Source organism: Candoia aspera, chromosome 4 (assembly GCF_035149785.1).
Source record: "Candoia aspera isolate rCanAsp1 chromosome 4, rCanAsp1.hap2, whole genome shotgun sequence".
NCBI lineage: Eukaryota > Metazoa > Chordata > Lepidosauria > Squamata > Boidae > Candoia > Candoia aspera.
Genome location: NC_086156.1, coordinates 31,523,606 through 31,543,489, shown reverse-complemented (window position 1 = coordinate 31,543,489; position 19,884 = coordinate 31,523,606). Strand labels below are relative to the sequence as shown.

The 19,884-nt window shown below is 37.4% G+C and overlaps 1 long non-coding RNA gene across 1 annotated transcript in view; it reads right to left on the bottom strand.

Annotated features, from left to right (window-relative positions):
• The window catches only part of LOC134497804 (uncharacterized), a 50,510-nt gene extending 34,620 nt beyond the window's left edge, over window positions 1-15,890 (bottom strand). Inside the window, exon 1 of the long non-coding RNA XR_010067950.1 lies at window positions 15,739-15,890. This is a non-coding gene — a long non-coding RNA (uncharacterized LOC134497804). The remainder of the gene's footprint in view (window positions 1-15,738) is intronic.
• Between the last annotated feature and the right edge of the window lie 3,994 nt (window positions 15,891-19,884).

Here is a 19,884-nt window from a genome sequence, read left to right as displayed (position 1 = left end):
TAATAACATCCCAAAATGAGTAATATAACATATGTGCAAGGTCTAAACATCATTTCATTTCTAATCCAAAGACCAGAACTAAACAAATCAGCCAACAGGGCATGCTTAACTTCCCAGCCCAAAAGCCTGGGGGAACAGCCAGGTCTTTAATGCCTTATGAATGGCCATCAGGACTGGGGCCATCTGGCTCTTCAGGGACATGTTGTTCCATAGGGCAGGTGCTGTAACAGAGAAGGCTCACCTCCTAGGTCCCACAAGATGCCACTGCTTAATCAAAGTAGACTCTGGGTGGCTTTATACAAAAACAGATAAAAACATACAACAACACGGCCATGTAGGACTTGGCCACTTCCTTCATTCTGATGTATGCAAATAAAAAACAAATTCCTTGGAAATGCATGCCAGCCCTATTGAACAGCAAGATAGAGCTGTTATAGCAGAGGAGTCTTTGTTTTTTCCTTTGAATCTGGAGTTTTTAATTGTTTGTTTGTTTATTTGCAGGAGATGTGGCAGTGATACCTTTTGAAGGGGAAAGCCTGGAATTTTAATAGCACAGTGGGTGGCGGGGAGTTGATTCCAGGGATTTCAAAAAGGCCATATGCAGTCACCAACTCCTGATTTAGGAATTACTGCCTAAGTGGCATTAGCAAGACTTTTCAAGAGTGTTGAGAAAGTGGGGAATTTTGTTTTTGACTTCATTATTTTGGTGCTTAAGAACACAGTCACTTATTGATAGGTTCCACCACTAGAACACAGGGGAGAATTTGAAATCAAGGGCCTGCTTGACACAGCCTTATGGTGACCACTGTATATGATGTATGGATATCTCAGAGAACTACAAGTTTGAATTTCCATTTGTTTGTCTCATTTAAAAGGTGGCTCCTCACAATAAAGAATAATGTTACAATATATAGCTAGTTTCTGTGGCTCACTAAGAGTTAGGGTTAGGGTTAGATTAACTTTTTGCTTCCATTTCTATTGCAAGTTGCACCCCTGGCTGCCTAGAAATGATTTAAGGACATAATAAGTAGTTCCTAATATTGTATCATATTTTGTTGCAACTTCCCAAACTTTGTGTTCTCTAGATGCGCTCTCAGAATTACCAGCTAGCATGGTCCACATTCACCAGATTAAGTAACCCTAGTCTAGAATAACCAAGAATCAACTGGATGGAAATCCAAGAGGCATGCCTGTGTCTGCCTAAACCCATGAATGATTCAACTGCAAAAGGAATGTGGGTAGTGTTGCAAGGCCTGTCATGCAATTTACAACTAATTATCTCTGCAGGAATGCCATTCTCAACAGTATAAAAGTTGCCTATCCTTAATTCAGTTTTCCAGCATGTGGCAGCAGTTTACAGACCTTGTAGGTTGGGTAGGTTGGGCCTGGGTACAACTTGGATGAAAGATCTCCAAGGAATACCAGGAATGTAGCAAGACTAAAATGTCAAAAAATATCCCCAAAGAAGGAAATAGCAAAAACAACTTCCAATTGGCTACCAATAAAACTATGATGATGTGTCCATGAAGTCACCCGAAATCAAGCTCATTATGAAGGAGATTATGCCTAATTTATATACTGCTAAACTAGACAGTAAATAACATTAAATCAGGGGCATTGGCAAGCAGTTCGAAAAAGTCAAGATGGTGGCTGTGACTGTGTGATTGAAGCCCCAACCCTTTTTAGTGTGTAATGCACATAATGCTTGCAAACCAGGAGTAGGACTTCAATCACACAGTCAGAGCTGCTGTCTTTTTTTCTTTTGTGCCCGCTCCTGTATTAAATACATATAATCACTCTTTAATATACAACCAACAGTTATCATGATGATGGGATTATTACTAGTAAGTGCTGCTTTTAACTTTTGCTGTAATATGCAAAAGCAAAAAATAGAGCAAACAAAAAAACCAAGAAAGAATACAAATAAAATATTTGTAAACTTATCAAATATATTAAAAACAGCAAGTTTTTAAGCACAGCATTAAACATTTTCTAGTAAATGCTAACATGTTACAAAAGATTGAATAGGTCACACTTAAAATGCTTTGTTCAAAAAGAGTATTTTATTATTGAAATGATATCCTGCTATGAAAAAGTAAACATGTTCCTTGGCTTTAGGTAAATATTGGCTATGGTTTGAAAGAGAAACTCGGAAATACTTTCAATTTTTCTCAGTTGAAAGGTCAGCAGACTTTCAAAAAAAGAAATACATACAAATGTTGAGACAGTAACATTTATGAAGAATAGTGACTATTGAATGAACGTAAAAATAGAAAAAGGCCATGCTTGAAACTTCTGCTGCTTCTTATTTTAGAACAATGACTACACAAAACAAACTAAGGAGTAGGATTGCATTTTGCATTCAATGGCATTTGGGAAATTTAATACACTGTCTTTGGAAAAATCAGAAAGGGAAGTGGTTGCATGAAATCCACATAATAATGCATGGAAAAGCCAAGTCAGATTTACAAGGGAGTGGACTGAATTGGTAATCCGAGTTTGGCCAGGTCACATGATTCATAATTAATAATAGCAAAGAGCTCTTCCTGTAAGCTCTGTTTCTCTTTTTATTCCCTTTCTATTCTCACTTAGGCATGAAATTACTTTTACTGAACTACTGATGGAAAATGAATGTTTGGGGCAAAGGGTAAACAAAGATTTGTTGATGCAGCCTTTAGTAGGAAAATAAAAAAGAACATAGCCTTAAAAATCCACAAGATCATTTTGTTTAGGTAGCAAATGCTATTTTATGGCTGATGGTTAAAAGGCACCAGATCTTTGCTAAATTTTGTGGCTGGGTTGGAGACTCGTTTTAAGTCCCTGGAATTATGTTTCTTGATATGATTTTTGACTGTGTCCCAATTTTCCAGTGAATAACATTTGCAGATATTCACTGACAGAAAGAATTTCGCATAAAAGTCTTTTTTGTTACATTCCAGAATGCCAGATATCATACATGTCAGCATTATGACTGACCATGTGACTAAACAATGCTATTGCTGAACCGTGTTGCTCAGCAAAACATACTGCCTTATAAAGCCAAAATGAAATGCCAGCTTTGCCTAAGAACTCTGAGATTCAAAACATACTTTTGCCCAAACCTAACAATTTTGGTTTTGTTTTTTTTTAACATACCCTTCCATATTTAATTGCAGGATAGTGATTTTTTTTGTAGGAGAATGACAAAGAACTTTCTTGTAATTTATGCAGAAGAAAAGACAAAGAAGAAAGGAGGGAAATAGAATTCACAAAAATTCCTAGATGCACTATTGGACCACCATCACAGCTATATGTTTCCCACTATTGTTGAAAAAGAGACAAAATCTGACTTCAAATCTGTAATAATAAAACAGTGGCTGCCATATTTGTTTCCTTCTCTTTAAGGAAAAAAAAATAGCCCAATGAGCAGTGTTGGAATAAAACCCTGTTTAGAAATTAAGCAGATGTAACAGACAAGAATCTATCTACATAGCTCTCAGCTCTGATCTTTATTCCCATCCTTTCTAGTGTTCTAGTGGAACAACTGAAAAGGAAGATGCTTCACATTCACTTCAACATGAGCAGAACCATTCACCAAATTGGATGGGGGATATAAATTCTGATTTATTAGAGTTTATGGTCACATAAAAATTCTGTTCACTTCAAATAAATCTGAGAAGATCTTGGCTCAATAGGGTGAGGTCAGAAATTCATGAAAAGATACTTGTGGATGGAACCAATCCACCAATCCAACAGTCCCACCCCTGTTACACATTTTACCTACAACACATAAGATCAAAAGATGATTTAGGTCACTGAGCCAAATTCTGGCAGTGCCCATCATGACTGAATTGGGATTTGAACTCAAATTCTTCAAATCCAGGTCAATATTCCATATATTTTAATACACTGAATCAAAGTATCACCCAGATTATAGCTGGATTATCAAGGTATGATTGTTGGGTTTGGACAACTATTCAGAAGACTGAGTTAGAATGATTCAAACTAATATTTTCATTTCTATTCCATTCCTCTTTGTCCAAACAGAAATGAATGAATTTTAAAACATTCCTTACTGTAGCATTGTAAAAAAAAAAAAAAGATAATCAGCAGAACACTAGATTGCAATGTAAATCATAAACTGTACAGTTTTCAGTATTTTTTCTTGTTATCTTTGAATCCTGAAGGCCAGCCTTTTACAACTTGGTGATCTCCAGATATATTGGATTGCAGCTTCCATAATCCCAGCCAATACAGTCAATTGTCATGTTGGCTGGATAATGGGGGGAAAAAAATCTAAATGCAACAAAAAAGGTGCTAAAAATGTTAGAAAACATGTTTTAGAGGCAAAAATATTCAAATTTCAGAATTTCCTTGAAATCCCATAGTTTTTGTGGAATTGCATGTTTGAAAACATAACTTAGGCTACATGAATTAAGAATTTCAAAAATGATTGGTTGAGATTCAACAATTACTCCCACTGGGATGAGCATCCTTTCAGCTGAATTTCATTTATGGATATTCTTGCCATGAAAAATGGGGCAAAGGATTTTCATTAACTTTCCTCTTTGCACACTTTTGCTTTTGCATATCTGATTCTTTTTGTTTTCCAGTATATTCAAAGTACTTTTGGATCAGTGGGGTTGTGGATAAGGCATTAAGAAGAAGAAAATCAGAATAATTTTTCTTCTTCCATAAGTGGAAAAATTCCTAGATTTTTCCCTATTCGGCCCCTTCCATTCACAGACGCCTAGTCTGAATCCAAGCCAATGTACAGCCCGGACAGCAAATACAAAGAACACGGCTTTATAATTGCCTTACCATATGAAGAGAGTACAGTATTTTCTGTTTATAAGTCAGATTTCCATGGCTTGCCCATTATGAAATGATATGTTTGACTTCAGATCCAGAGTAAAATAATGAATGAATGGGAAAAGCAGTATGTTTGAAGATGAATGCACCAGAGTAACCTACTGAATACATTGAACAGAAATAACTTTGGAAGTAATACTGCAAGGAATCTGCCTTCCAATTTCTTAAAAATTTCTTCCCTCATGAAAGAGGCTTCTCTCTCTCTTTTGATGTGTTCAAAATTTAGCATCTGATATTGAGAAGTGAGGTAAGATTATTCTAAGACAGGTGTCCCGGGCATTTATCAGGTGAGTTATTTTCATGAGCATAAGGTCTGTGTCAGTATGATTCCTCTCTCAAGGAACTCAGTAACTTCTGTGAATTTACAGACCCATGATTCCCCGCTGCGGTCCTCTTCAATGCCTCCTAGTAGAATCCATTCTAAGAGCTAGATGCCAAAAAAGGCACTTTAGCTTAAGTTTATGAACACAGAGATACAACTTAGTCATTCCAGAGTCCTTATATAAGCACATAGGTTTTGTGAAATCCTTTCTGGCAATGAAAAGGGCTTTGGAGACAGATCTTCATGGCAGGGTCTTAGAAGATATAACATGCGTAGCAGCCACCTTACGACATTTTCAGCCTCATAAATAAAACAGAACAATTTTCATTTGGTTGGCTGCAGTTTCAGAAGCTGACCACCTGAATGAATCTCCAGCCAACAGTGGCTTCTTAAATAAGATAGCCAATCCATTATTACAGAGTACACATATAATTATGGGCAGTAAATTTGTTTTGACAACACTGCCTAAACTAGCCTGAATAAGCTTTCTCCAGAATCTCTGTGCACTATTTCTAACAATCTCAGGAACTGACTGTTTGATATCTTTTCTAAAATATATGATGAGACTAACACAAAGTGAACTCCTTGTAGCTTGCACAAAGGAAACTACCAGATCTAATTCAAAGAATTTCAAGGAGCACACTGGAGAAAATTCCCTTGTTTGATTAAAACATATTCAGAAACCCTGTACATACAAAGGACATTATGGTCTCAGATTTCAAAACTATAAAGGGTATCTCATAGCTTAAAATGTAATTATATCAATTAAACACATTCACACCTGGAATTATGAGACAACCACAGACTCAGCAATGTCTTGTGGGGGGGGCAAAAAAGTCAAGGTGGTGGCAATGACCATGCAAATGTGGCTACTATCTTCACTTTTTTGATACATAAAGAGAGCACAAAATACCCCTGTGCAGTCTGAAAGTTATCAGTAAGACAAAGGCTCCAAACCTCCATCTTAGCCTTCTGTACCAGCTATCCTCCAGATGTAGTGCATTAAAAAATCCCACAATTCCTTGCCAGAGCATACAGCAGCTCTTATGAGCATTAGGCTGCGGCAGTCTGTTTATTTAAACACCTAGAAGTAACTTCAATTGATCTTTATGCAAATTATTACTAAATAGATAGGTATAAAATTTCTCATTAATTTGTTTAGTGATGCGGGATGTTATGGAGCAGAAATAAGCAGGTAAATCTGTATCTTCTGTTAAGCAACCATTAAGTGGCTGACAGTGTTAGAACGGAGATACTGAGCTATACAAGAAGAGTGTGTCAGAGCTGCACATTTTAAGGAGAAGTTGGACTCTCGTGGCTTTAAGGAACAATATTGCAATCACTAGAGGAGACAGGGCTGGAAATTCCAAATCTTTTCGGGTTAGCTATTTTTGTAGGATGCTTTCAGCACTAACACACCTATTTTGCCCTTATAACACACTCACACAAATAGACACACAGATGAAAACCTGTGCTTTGCCACTAAATTTTGACTGTATAATCTTTGAGATTCAGAAAATGGGGCAGCATGTTGTCCATGGGCTATAAGTTTTCCACTTCTGAGCAATACTCTACCCTATTGAGGGTACATGGAGATACAGGTCTGGTAGCTGGAACAGAGGAAAAGAAGTGGCTTGGCCAGTGTAAAAGCCCTGCAGACAAATTGAACTGAACTGATTCAGATCAAAATAAGAGGTTTATGAAAGCAGCTAACCCAAGAGATACATCAAGGCAAAAAGGAGAAGCAACATGAACGAATTCACGACAGAGCCAAAAAGCTCTCCAAATGTAAGCTGTCAACCAGCCTTCAGGAAACCTCTTCCTGTTTCCTTTTATAGAAGCTCCTGAATATCTGTTGCCAAAGGCAGCAGGCGGCGTAAAACAGCCTCAAAAGAGCTTCTATTCCAATGCAGTGGTAGCTGGAGCTTAGGAGAAATCCCCATCGTTCTTCTTTATTTGGAAAAAGTGGATCCAGAGTAAAATCAAACACATGCACCGTTGGTGTGAGCTGTATTTCAACTCATTCACACATCCCTTATAATCTCACTTACCTTTGAAAAATATGTGGAGCACTCCACTCCTTCCCTTCCCCAGCCAGTCTTTATCGAAGAATCAGAATTCCTACAATGAGCAGCTGCATTTCTCTGCAGGCTAGATGCAACATGAACAACTGCAAAGTGCCTGTCATAAATGGTATTTGCATATAAGGGAATAGCTTTCTCCTGAGACTGAAATTGGCCAATCAATGCCAAGATCTGACCCACGTTACAAGGTAGTGATGTGGATGTACACATTAGGTCAAACCATCATTTCACCTCTTGCCCTTTTCCAAGGCAAATTCTACTCTTTCACTGATAATGAGGAGCTTTTCTCTAATTAAAGAGGCCTCTACAAGCTGTCTTTCCAAGAAAAAAACAGCAACCCTACTTGAATATATGCAGCATTTTAAAAGGAAGGGAAAACTGATCTGCAACTCCTGACTCTTGATTCTTTCCCCAAGATCTCTTCTTTTGAAATAAGAGAATTGGAACTGAATTGCAGATACAAAAATCTGATAAATTCCTGATTAATGTTATTTATTATCCTTTCCAGTAATATTACTGCTGTGGTCAGTGCTGTGCTACACATATATTAGTAGCTTTAGCCGAAATCTATTTTTCATATTCCCACCATCCCTCCCTGAACTATGGAGGAAATAATACTGGCCAATCTTATATGTGTGTGGAAGCACCGCAATTATGATGTATATCAAGCAAACTGAATATTTCAAAAGAACTAATAAATGCTGATATTGAATTGTTGTGGTTGTCTGAAACATTTCTTTAAGTAATAAACATTATCTGCAAGCATGGAACTTTATATAGCCAAATCAGGCTGAACCAAACACACATGAAGGATAGAATGAAGATTTAGATGAATCCCAAGAAGGACATTCACCCACATACAAGCACAAAAACATTCAAACAACCTAATGAAGACATAGGGTTTATTCTCACGGCCTGGTACCCTGCTACCAGAACAGGTGGCACTCATTTCTGGAGGGAGAAATGGACAGCATTTATTTATTTATCTATATTTCGTATTTCGTCACCACCCATCTCACTAAGAGTGACTCTTGGCATCATCCTCTGTTAATCCATACTCACCATCAAAGCAACCTGAGGGCATGTTCTTCTATTCTACTTCTGAAGAGCACTTTTTCATGTTATGTGTCCATGAGCATTCCTGTCTATGATATTGTGCTTTTGTTTGTTGCAGGCTAACCCCAGCAGTTCATTGGCTTCTTCACAGGAGGAGAAATGTCTTTCACAGAGCATTGAGAACGTGAATTCATTCAGAGCCAGTCTGGTCTAGTGGTTAAGGCAACGGGCTGGAAGCCAGGAGACTGAGAGTTCTAGTCCCACCTTAGGCATGAAAGCCGGCTGGGTGACCTTGGGCCAGTCACTCTCTCTCTCAGCCCAACCCACCTCACAGGGTTGTTGTTGTGGGGAAATAGGAGGAGGGAGGAGTATTAAGTATGTTCCCTGCCTTGAGTTATTTATAAAAATAATAAAGGCAGGTTTAAAAAATAACCTGCACTGTAGAGAAAGATTGCCATGAGAATTTTCACCTGTGTGATGATGTGCAATGCTTACCATAGTCTCTAATACCTTTCAAAGCTCCCATTACCTTGAATGCTGTAAAAGCACAATGATTACAATTTTTGCCTTGTTAAAAAAAGGTTGCTGATTCAGTGCAATGCAGAAATTTCTTTTTTTCTTTTTCTTGTGCTTATGGTGCACCACTGGACCTATTTTTAAAAAGCACAGCTAAAAGTAAGAAGCTCAGGGAGATTTTTAAAAGATAGTAATTACAAAAGGACATTTTTCTACTTGGTTTCAAACCAGCAACTTTCTACTTAAAAGGCAAGAGCTTTAGCCATTATACTTTTACAGCATTCATGGCACAGGTAGATCTACAAGGTATTTATAAAGGCAATAGTAAGAAAGATTTTTTTTAATGTTATTTCTTGTGTATTGCATATTGATGCTTTAATTTTGCACATATAAATTATACACACAGAGAGACACAAAAGTATATATGTCCAAGAAAACCTTCCACACAAACTAAAGTGAACACACACACGCAAATGTTGTAAAAATTGTACTTAAGAAACCAGACATTTGGGTAGCTGTATATATTAGGGATAGGATTTTTAAAAAGAGAAAAAAGAGAGAGAGAAAGACTAGTTGTAGTGGGAAATATTGCATAGTAAGGTGACATATTCGAGAAAGTTGTGTCTGAAGTTTTGTGTACCAAAAGTTGCAAATGACAATTAATGTAGATTTTCCAGTAGGTTAAAAATATTTTTTTTTTAAAAAAGGGGAAGGAACATAATAAGGAACATTCTGCAGCACTGAAATGGACTGGATTTAGATTGATCCAAGAAGCACGTGAAGGCTTTGTCCCAGAAAAGACACTTGCCAAGTGACATTGGGCACATGTAACCATCTTGTGCCTCACTAAGAATTTCTCAAAATATACAGTGTATCACAGTGATGGATGGTGTTGCCTGGTTGGGAAGACAGAACTTGTATAAGCACATTGCTCAAACTCCCACTGTCTGAATGGTGGAGTTTCGTTACAACAGTGTGGAAATTCATTAAGAAAAAGACTTGGTGGTCCAGAGCACACACCGAGGGCTGGATCAGAAGGAGTTACTTTTATGAGGAGCAAAAAAAGAGGGAAAAAATACTGTGTTAATACAGCGTTTCCCAGCCTCATTACTATGAAAGTAAAGATTGGGTTAGAGTGGAAAATATAACTGCATTGCTAAGTATAGTGTGAGTGTGTTGCAAAGAGGTGAAAGAGAGGTTACTGTGCAATATCAACACAACTGTAACATTCTATAATGAGAGCCACGCCGATCCTATAGGGAATTTGAGCACATTTTGAAGCACTTTATAACGAAGCCAGTTTTTCAAAAATCACTGCAAGAACATTCATTGCCTGCATGTCTCAGAGTATGTGAATGTGGGGTGGGGAAGAGAGAATGACTGTAGGCAGAATATGAAATTATCCTTCGCAAAATACCAGTGATCCTTCAATATAAAGAAAACACCATTATGATAAAAAGAGAAACTTTAAAACACTCCGCTATTTGATGTGGGATGAGGATTCCAAAGCAACATGACTCTTTCAGGGCCAGCCCTACCATTAGGGCTGTTGATTAAAGCAACAGTCTAAGAAGTAGATACTGGGGGCAGCAATTCAGGGAAAAGACATTGAGATGGCAAGATAGTATTGGTTCACTCCTTTGTTTGGCTCTTTGTTATTGTTTGGGGCAATAAAAGATCTGCATTTGCTTGTACAAACTGTTCACAGTTGGTTACTCCATGATTCTGCTATATTTTCGTCTTCCCTCTCCACCAACACTGATAGATGAAAACACAATCAACATCATGTAATACTGGGTCTGAGCACTACGAAATTCCAGTTCTTAAATAAGCTTGAACTGCATTGTACTTGAAAAGTCCTCATTCTCCTAGGCAGATGCAGAGCCCTCAGGATTTACAGACTCTTACACCTAGCTACCACCTGCTCTTCTATGCTCTAGCAACCAACAACCTATTGTTATTATGATGGCATATTGACTTCTTTAGAAGGCTGTGACTTTTTCTTTTTCAGAATTCCATTCATCACACTGGAAACATGGGAAGCAATTCATACATTGGTCTGTCAGAATGCACGCATGAACAGGCCCATGTACACACAAAGGGGCACTGCTTTCTCTTACACAAGCATGTTATCTCAGACATATACACACTGGTCTACCTCACATGTGCCTAACACATAAGATGAATACACACCAATATGTAAACACACACACTACCCACAAATATTTCCTTACACCCGTGGGGATTGATAATTATATATGAAGAGATGAATTGTTTGTTTGTTTGTTTGTTTGTTTCTATTTTCTATCCTGCCTTTATTATTTTTATAAATAACTCAAGGTGGCAAACTTACCTAATACTCCTTCCTCCTCCTATTTTTCCCACAACAACAACCCTGTGAGCTGAGATGGGGTGAGAGAGGGTGACTGGCCCAAGGTCACCCAGCTGGCTTTCATGCCTAAGATGGAACTATATATGAGCATAGGATGTATTTGTGCAGTTACCTATATGCATATGCATTTATTCACCTATATATGTACACATACGCACCTTCTTACACATGTATCCCCTATCACATGTATGTATATATTCCCTATCACATGGTTTCTTCACACACATGAACCACCCCACACTCATACCTGCACACCCACCTCCCATCCACAAGCATACATTCCTCTCACACATATACAAACTTTTCTCATGCAGAAAAAAAGCGATTCCATCATACTTTCTCTTTGCTTGGAAGGAGAAGCCAAATGAAGTTTCTTCTAGAGAGTGAACTAATAGCAATGAGAACATAATAGAATTACCTTTCTTTGCTGGGATGGAAATGATCTGATCTGAGGCAGTTTTTCAAGTTCCCGAATTGACAAGAGTTCCAAGCCTGGTGGTTTTTCAAGCTCAGTAGTAAAAAATGGGAATGGGAGATACTTCACAGTCTAGCTTTGCGATGTTTGGATTTCTAGAGAGATATTTATTTCTGTCCCTTGGGTGAAGCTCTGACAGGAGGTTTCAGCAGGAACAAGAAATTGTTTTTTCATCCCTTGGACCCAATTATTTGGAGATACAGGTAAAGACTTCAATGGTTTTGTGTTTTACTTTCTTGTGTCCTGATAATTCATTGTCCAGTTAATGGCACTTCATACGGCCTCCTTAACAAGTGAAGGAGTGATCTGTAAAAGGTAGAGCCAGTCCTACTGTTACGCAGGCTGAAACTGGTGTTTCAGAGGGCTGTTGGAGGTTGAGATAAAACCACCCGAGACCCTTTAGAGATTTCCTGCACTCTTGAAGTGAGACTGCTGCCTCATGTCCAATGTTGAATGCCTTCTCCTCCTTCTATTCTCCTCTTCCTCCATACTCTGTAATTAATGCTCAACCACCAGGCCAGTTGGATTTTGTATATGGAGGGAAGGAGAAGGGGACACCATCTTGGCCATCAGTTCAGGGTCATCCTGGCAGATGTGATGGCAAAAATAAATATTCACGTAGGGATCTGCCTTGGAAAAAGTTTGCATTCTACTAAGGGGTTGTTCATTTGGTAACAGATCTGTCTTGCACTCAATCAGGCTCCAACATTTAGAAAGCCCATATAGGGTCTCTCAGCTATTATTCTTTTGGCTCTGACAAGAAATCTGAAAGATTAGACTTCAGCAAAAACCCAGCACTGAAGCCAAATATTAAAATACTGGCACACATGAAAAGGACTGCCAAAATGTCAAATTGTGAAACACCCATAAAAATCACAGAAAAGTCAGAGTTAATCTCAAGATAGTGTTTTCTTTTTAGCCCCTGAAGAAACTGACTCATCAATATTGAGGGAGTATATTTTTGGCTACTCTTCTTAGCTTTCTTCGACACAGTTAATATTTACCAAGTCTCCAGGGCCCAACATTACCTCAGATTTTTTGCTTCAGGTCTACAGCTGCAGTTTCTTGCTGTCACCATAGCAATGCCTGGAATGTAAGCATTGTGTTTCCCTTTCTGTTAAGAAAATAAGTAAAACTAAAGTAGCCAGCTATGGAGGCAGGGGTGAGGAGCGAGTGCCTTTCTAAGCGACTGTAACTAAGAATTTAAAGTTGCACTGACATGATTATGTTGAAAATTAAATGTGATTTTGGGAAGGGGGGACTTTGCCGTACCAACTAGCAGCAGCCAGATCATGATAGGAAATATATGAATGTCATCAAGTTATGTATTCAGTTCTGTTTATCTAAATTATCCTAATTAAGCAATGTTTGCAAAATCTACAGAAAGCCACAGGAAACCTAATCTTTGAAAAATGACTGGAGGTCTTAGATATATTGATGCAATTCAACAAACCATCCGGGCATTTGAGTTAGCCAAAATCTGTTTAAATTTTTGTTTTCTTCCAGTGGGGGGGAAAAAAACCCTGAAACATGAAAGGAAAAAAAGGGGGGGGGGAGCCATTTACATTGCTAGGGAAATATGGTTCTGTATAGTTCTTGATGTAGTTAGTATTTGTGTATTTAAAAGATTAATTTCATTTCAAGGAAATGAACTGAACAATATTAAAAACAACTGTATATGTATTTAAAGATTAGGGAACAATAGCTTTAGTCATTTTTTAAAAGGCAGAATAATGAAGGAAAGGTAGGAATGCCACAGTTTTCAGATTAAAATAGAACAATAATCAGCATATTTTTACAGTTAACATTACTCAGGCAATATTCCTTTTTTGTGGGAAGCAGTAAATTATCTTTAAAATGTGGAAACATGCTGTCATTTCTTCTGACAATGAACATCAATTAGGTTATTCAAATACTATTCAAAAATATACCTAAACAAACACCGGGTGAGATCTGAAATTATATTCATTTTTCTTATTTAACTAAATAAGATGCATTATGTTTCCTGGTTATGAATCTGGTATGGTAACATTTTTAGTTAACTACATCTTACTACTGCATATTAAGTGCCTAAATAATTTTATTTAAATAATGTTGGAGGTAACAAAAATATCAGGCTGCAACAGATATAGGCAAAAAAAGAATCTGGGATGTTAGAACTTTATATAAAAAATTTGAAATTTCTTTCTCAGTGTTTGCATGCTGACAGTTCAAAGAAATACAATGGCAAAGAATGTTTTATATTATCCAGTCCAACTAGTTTCTTATTCATGCCAGTAAATAAAATATGAAAACTAAGCAGTTTTCAGTATCAAGTACTATGTCAGCTGGCTAGATAGCTCTGGGTGAATTTTATAATAAACATAACACATTGAGCTTAATTAACTGTGATGCCCTTAGCTCTACCAACTAGATGCTGACTTTTAACTCTGCACTAGACTCATTTGTAGATCTAGTCTGGGAATCAAAGATGGGCATGCATGTGAAGAAATGAATGTGTGCACTACTGGAACTTTGCCCCCCTTCCCCCCCAGAGGCTCTTTTTCCCATTGCCAAAGAGGCAAGCATTTTTAAAACCATGCAGAGGCTTACCTCTCTGTCAAAAGAAGTGCAGCAATCAAAACAAAATAAAAAACAAATATTCACCTATATCTCTGGGACTTTTATGCATCAGTTGTTTGCCATTTGCTCTGCATATTAAAAATTATTTTTTTTTATTGCTTCTTTTATTTTCTATTATTATTTTAGTATTTATGTTGCTGGTTTTAAACCTATATTTTGCAAACAAGTTTGCAAAACATACATGTTAATGTATGTCTTCATTAAACATTTTAACCTGTTGTTTTTAATTGTAAATATAATTTTTAATTGTAAACTACGTTGAGATTTCTTTTAATGGGAAGTGGTATGGAAATGCCTTTAAAAAGCAAATTTTTTTAAAAAGAGCTCTGAAAAGAAACAATGTTTTCCCTTATGTGTTACTGAAACAGACTATAAGAAAAAATGCTACACAGAAATGATTGTAACAGTCACTACTGAAATTATAATGCAATGTAGTCCTATGAAGGTGGGGGGAAGAACTATACTCAGTTCACATTAATAGTAACCCAAATGACTATTAACAGATTTACAACAGTAATTTTTCACTGCATGAAACAAAATGAAGAATGATGCCAAATTCTTCGAGCTTCATGACTCAATGTGTGTGTGTGTGTGTGTATGCAGGTATGTATTGCCATTTAATTTGGGGGTAGACTATCTTATTTTATTTATTTTATTTTGGACCATATGAATGCCAATGGATTACGCTACTGAAATCTAATGGCAAATCACAGAACATTGGTAAATAACGTCAGGGGAAATAAAAGAAACGTGTGTGAAGCCTTTGTATAAATTTAATTCAGTTAAAATCAAATAAATAAATACAATGCCATTAAACCCACAAAATGAGGAAAAATCCCTCAAAACAACCATGCTTACTTGAATGTTTTTTTTAAAGTTTTTAAACTGTTCCCAAATAGCTAAATATTGCTAGCCTTTCATTTGTTTTATCTAAGAGTTTGTTATCCCACTTTCTAACAGATTATTAGTCTGCATTGTAAGAAATCATTTGATTTTAATAGCCTGCTTTTCCACAACAGATCAGAAATGCCAACTTAATAAAACCAGAGAATTAAATAGGATTTTTATTTTTTTTTACTATAATACACCAGCCTGATATACAAGCTTAACTCCAGCCACTGCTAACCAATCACAACAATTTCTTCTGCCTTCAGTCTACCTGGGCATCATTTCACTTTCACAAATAAATCTTTGCTGGCCAGAACTGAATAAACCTCTTTCAGTACATTGTTGGATTGTAAATTGTAATCTGAGAAACTCTTTGTCTGATAATGCAGTTTTAGCACATGTTCACAAAGGATCGAAGATAAGGATCGGGAGCAAGAAATATGAAAGCAAACAGAACTTATCAGTGGAAAAATGGAAAATGAGTAAAGGATAACGACAATGAGTAAAAGTTAAAATGAAGAGGAAGTCTTACCACTTACTTTCTTCATACATGTTTTATTCTATCTCCTGTAAATATTGCTGCTTCCTACAGCCCCAGCTTTCTTTCTGCCTGTGCAAATTCCAAGCCAAGGGATTTCTGTTAGTGGGACAGCCCGGTCAAGGTATACAAAAGTGTTTAATAGGAAAGGGGAGATGAAGTTTTGCAGGTGTCTTATCAGAGGCCCTCTGGACTCTGTTCCACTTGTCCAAAGTACAGAAATGCATCTTAAGACTACTGTGTTGTGGGTGCTTCCACCATAATTGTATAGTGTGGAATTGCCACATGCTTCGTTTACCACTCCTTTTGGGGTATCTACTGGTTAGAAATTAATCTGAAGCACCTGGGCAGCTTGGATTGGAGAAGGCTGTTATAATAGAAGAACAATATTTGGTTATTGCTTACCTAGGAGGACTTACTGATACACTGCTGGAAGTCAGGTCATTTGAATCTCTTCAGGGAGTGGCTGGGACACTTCGGCAAAGGATATGATTTGCAGATGTAAGGTCCTAGATTAAGTATCCATGAAAAAGACATGCTTAAGCTGCTGCCTGGGCTCAGTAAATGTTTTCTACCTCCATTGGGGACAAGATCGTTATCTAGTGTGGAATACGAATGTATTGGGTTAAATCTAGAACAAACCTTACTTACCCCTATTGAGTCCACCTTCTCTTGCTTTTGAAGAAGTCACACACCCACACATGCAAATGGTCAAGATGCCCTTGCAGTGACCAGGATGCAGTTAACAGCAGAGCTGGAAGATAACTGCTGCTATTGCTAACAGCAGAACTTCACATTAGCTAAAATACCAACTGCCATAAATGCAAGGAGAAGACTTCCTGTTATTGCACAGGAAGGAGAGATATCTTGTAGATGGTGGTAATAGCCAATGTGACCTCCTTCTTTGTATTTCCTTGTATTCAAACTGTCTGTATAAGATAATTTATCCATGTGTCAAGTCTTACCAAAGGCGCATTATCCAGTGTATTCTTAGCATTCTTGATAAGACTCTGCAGACTTTTAATAAAGATATTGGAGACTGCAATTTGCATCCTGACTGAGTAGGGCAAAGCTGAACCTTGTCACTTAGGTGACAGAGAAGAGTGGTGAATAAGCACAGTTAAATTTCTCCAATGCTAGCCTGTTCAGTCCAGAATGTAAAAAATCGGGGGGGGGGGGTCATGGTGCTGTCTTCCTAGGCTTCTTCCTGAGAGGTATCACACTGGGCCCTGGTGCTGTGTCTGTACACCTACTCTAGACAACCTAAACACCGCACCTCTTCTACTTGCAGGAGAATGCCTCATGTTGGAAGGCCAGTGTGCCGGGTAGGTTGGAGTAATTGCACTTTTATTAGGTTGCAAAAGAGCTTTCAGTTCTCTTATATTTAAGGGTGGGATAGGGGTAAGGGAATAAACCCTGCAGCCAGGTGTGGGAAGAAAGAGAATGGGAATGGGCTGACTTGGTTAATGAAGCATGTGAGTTTCAGTTTAGGCAAAGCATTAAGGTTCTGTTGCAAACAAGTGGGAAGAAGAGAACCTGGAACCAGTCATTCCAACTGGCTGTTGCCTAATTTTAATAACATCCCTGAGTAGGGGGTCAGGCTCCATAGAAGATTTTAGCAAGGCTGTAGAAGAGGACTGCATATGTTCAGCAGAAGAAAGATCTTAATGCCACTGATAAAGCTCCCAAGATTTACACATTGAATATTGAATATTCATTGAAGGAGAACAAGCTAATTTTCCTATTGTAGGAGTTCATTTAGCTCAATATAGCCTGTGTATAGACAGAACATGAAAAATTATGAACAATGTCACAGGTGAACCAAGCATCTCCCCTATTTATTCATCTTTGAAAACACTCATATATTTAAATAATTTTATAAAAATAATAAGAGGAACATAATTCTAATGGCATTTGTTTTTTAATTATACATTTCAATGCTATCTCAGGATTTGGAAGTTGAGGCTATAGGTGCCATACTTACCACCCTGGGGACACAGAAAACAAGAACAAGCTGCACGCTGGGAGCAGATATCAAAGAAGACAGAGGGATTTATTTTAAGTTTTTTGTAAATAGCTCCTATGGCAAACCAAGACACTTAAATCAAGATCACAGCCAGGAGAGATGGAGTTAATCCACAGAGGCCATTGAGTCCAACCCTCTCCTCAGTGGAGGAATCCAAATTAAGACATATCTGGCAATTGGCTGTCCAGCCATTCCTTGAACATATCTAGTGAAAGACCCTACATTCTTTTGCATTTAGAATTAAGATGACTAAATAATCTAATAATATCTCTAAGGTCAGTGATCTTGATCTACCTGTCTGGAGTACCAGGAGGTATAATAGGATGTATTCAATTGTGTAGATTGTATTAACTGTACAGTATGCTGTTAGTTTCAAAATCACTCTTGAATTGTTCTTACATTAGGATGCAGACAGTAGGTCTTGACGTTCTTCTGTATGACACGGGGAGGTGGGATTTGAAGGCAACTGTTAGATTCCATCTCAATTTTCTCTTCTTTAGACTCAATAAGCTGTCCAGAGTTGTGTGTGAGTAGATGGCTATACAAAATTAAAATTACAAATATTCCCAATTCTTTTACTCTTTCTTGAGAGGACTTTGTTTCTATTCCCCCAATCATCCTTCTTGCCTAGAACTGAACACTATACTTGAGATGGGTTCTGACCAGTGCAAAGTAAAGGATTCCTTCCAACTTCTTTTGGAAATTATACTTCTATTGATGCAATCTCAAATTCCATTTGCTTTTTTGCAACTAAATTATACTGATCATTCATATTCAGTTTATAATCAACTATTGCATGTACAATTGTCAAGCTAGATATTTGCACATTTTATTTGTTTCTATTGCTGTTTCACGTTTTTTTTTTCTGTTTGCTTTCGCCTCTGTTAAATTGCTTTATTTTATCTTCATTTTTTAAAAACTATAAACATGGTTTCCAATTTTATTTCTGTATTCTAGGGAATTTGCTCTCCCGCCCACTTTTGTGTCATCCTGAAATCTGATAAGCATAAACTCTACCTCTTTATCCAAGACATTAATAAAATTGTCTTAAGTACAGAACCCAAGACTAAATGTTGTGGCACTCCACTAAACACTGTTTGATGAGGAAACCATAAATAAGCATTATTTTATCATGATTTTCAAGCAAGCTGTATATTAGCTTCATTGTCAGATCATCCAGCCACAGTTCAATTGGATTTCTAAGCAGAATATTGGGATGAGGGGTACTTTGTCAAATGCTTTGCTGAGGTCAAGATAAATGGCTACACCATTCCCCCAATATACCAATTGATTGAAAAGTGAGATAATTTGTTAGGCAAGACTTGTCCTTAGGAAAACCATGCTGACTTCTGGGAATTTCTCTTTTCTCCCCAAAGTGCTTACAGATCAATATAATCATGATCTGCTCTAGAATTTTCCTGGGTTTTGACGTTTGACAGGTCTGTAATTTCCTGGATCCTTCTTTCCCCCTTTTTTGAAGAGGGGCAATATTTGTTTCCTTCCAATTGTCTGGCATTTCACCAGTTCTCTGAGAAATTTCAAAGATAAACATAAATACTTGGCTAGACCATTAAAAAGTTTCTTTATCTTGCTTACACCAATTTCCCAATGAACATCTCCCCCCACACTCCACGGCTGGTGCTTGTCTCAGCAGTATAATTATTTAAGCCCAGCCTGTGTGCCAAAATAGCATATAAGAGCTACCTAAGCGCTGACAATGAATTTTTGGTAACCTGGGCTCCAGTTCATTCCAGTCTGCTGTCTGTAGACAAAGAGCAGTTGTAGAACAGGATGGTTTCATTGGAAAATCATTGTGAGGGGAAACTTCCCTTAAATTTTGGTTTATATACAGGATGGATGGATGGATGGATGGATGGATGGATGGATGGATGATAGATAGATAGATAGATAGATAGAAAGATAGAAAGATAGAAAGATAGAAAGATAGAAAGATAGAAAGATAGAAAGATAGATATAGAATAAGTCCATTCATTTGTGGTTTGGTCCTACATATCAGAAAAAGGAAAAGTTCCAGTATGAATAACCCTCCTGATTTTTTCTTAAAAATCAGAAGCATGGAGGCAAAAAAGGAAAGGTCATATACCTTCCTTTTA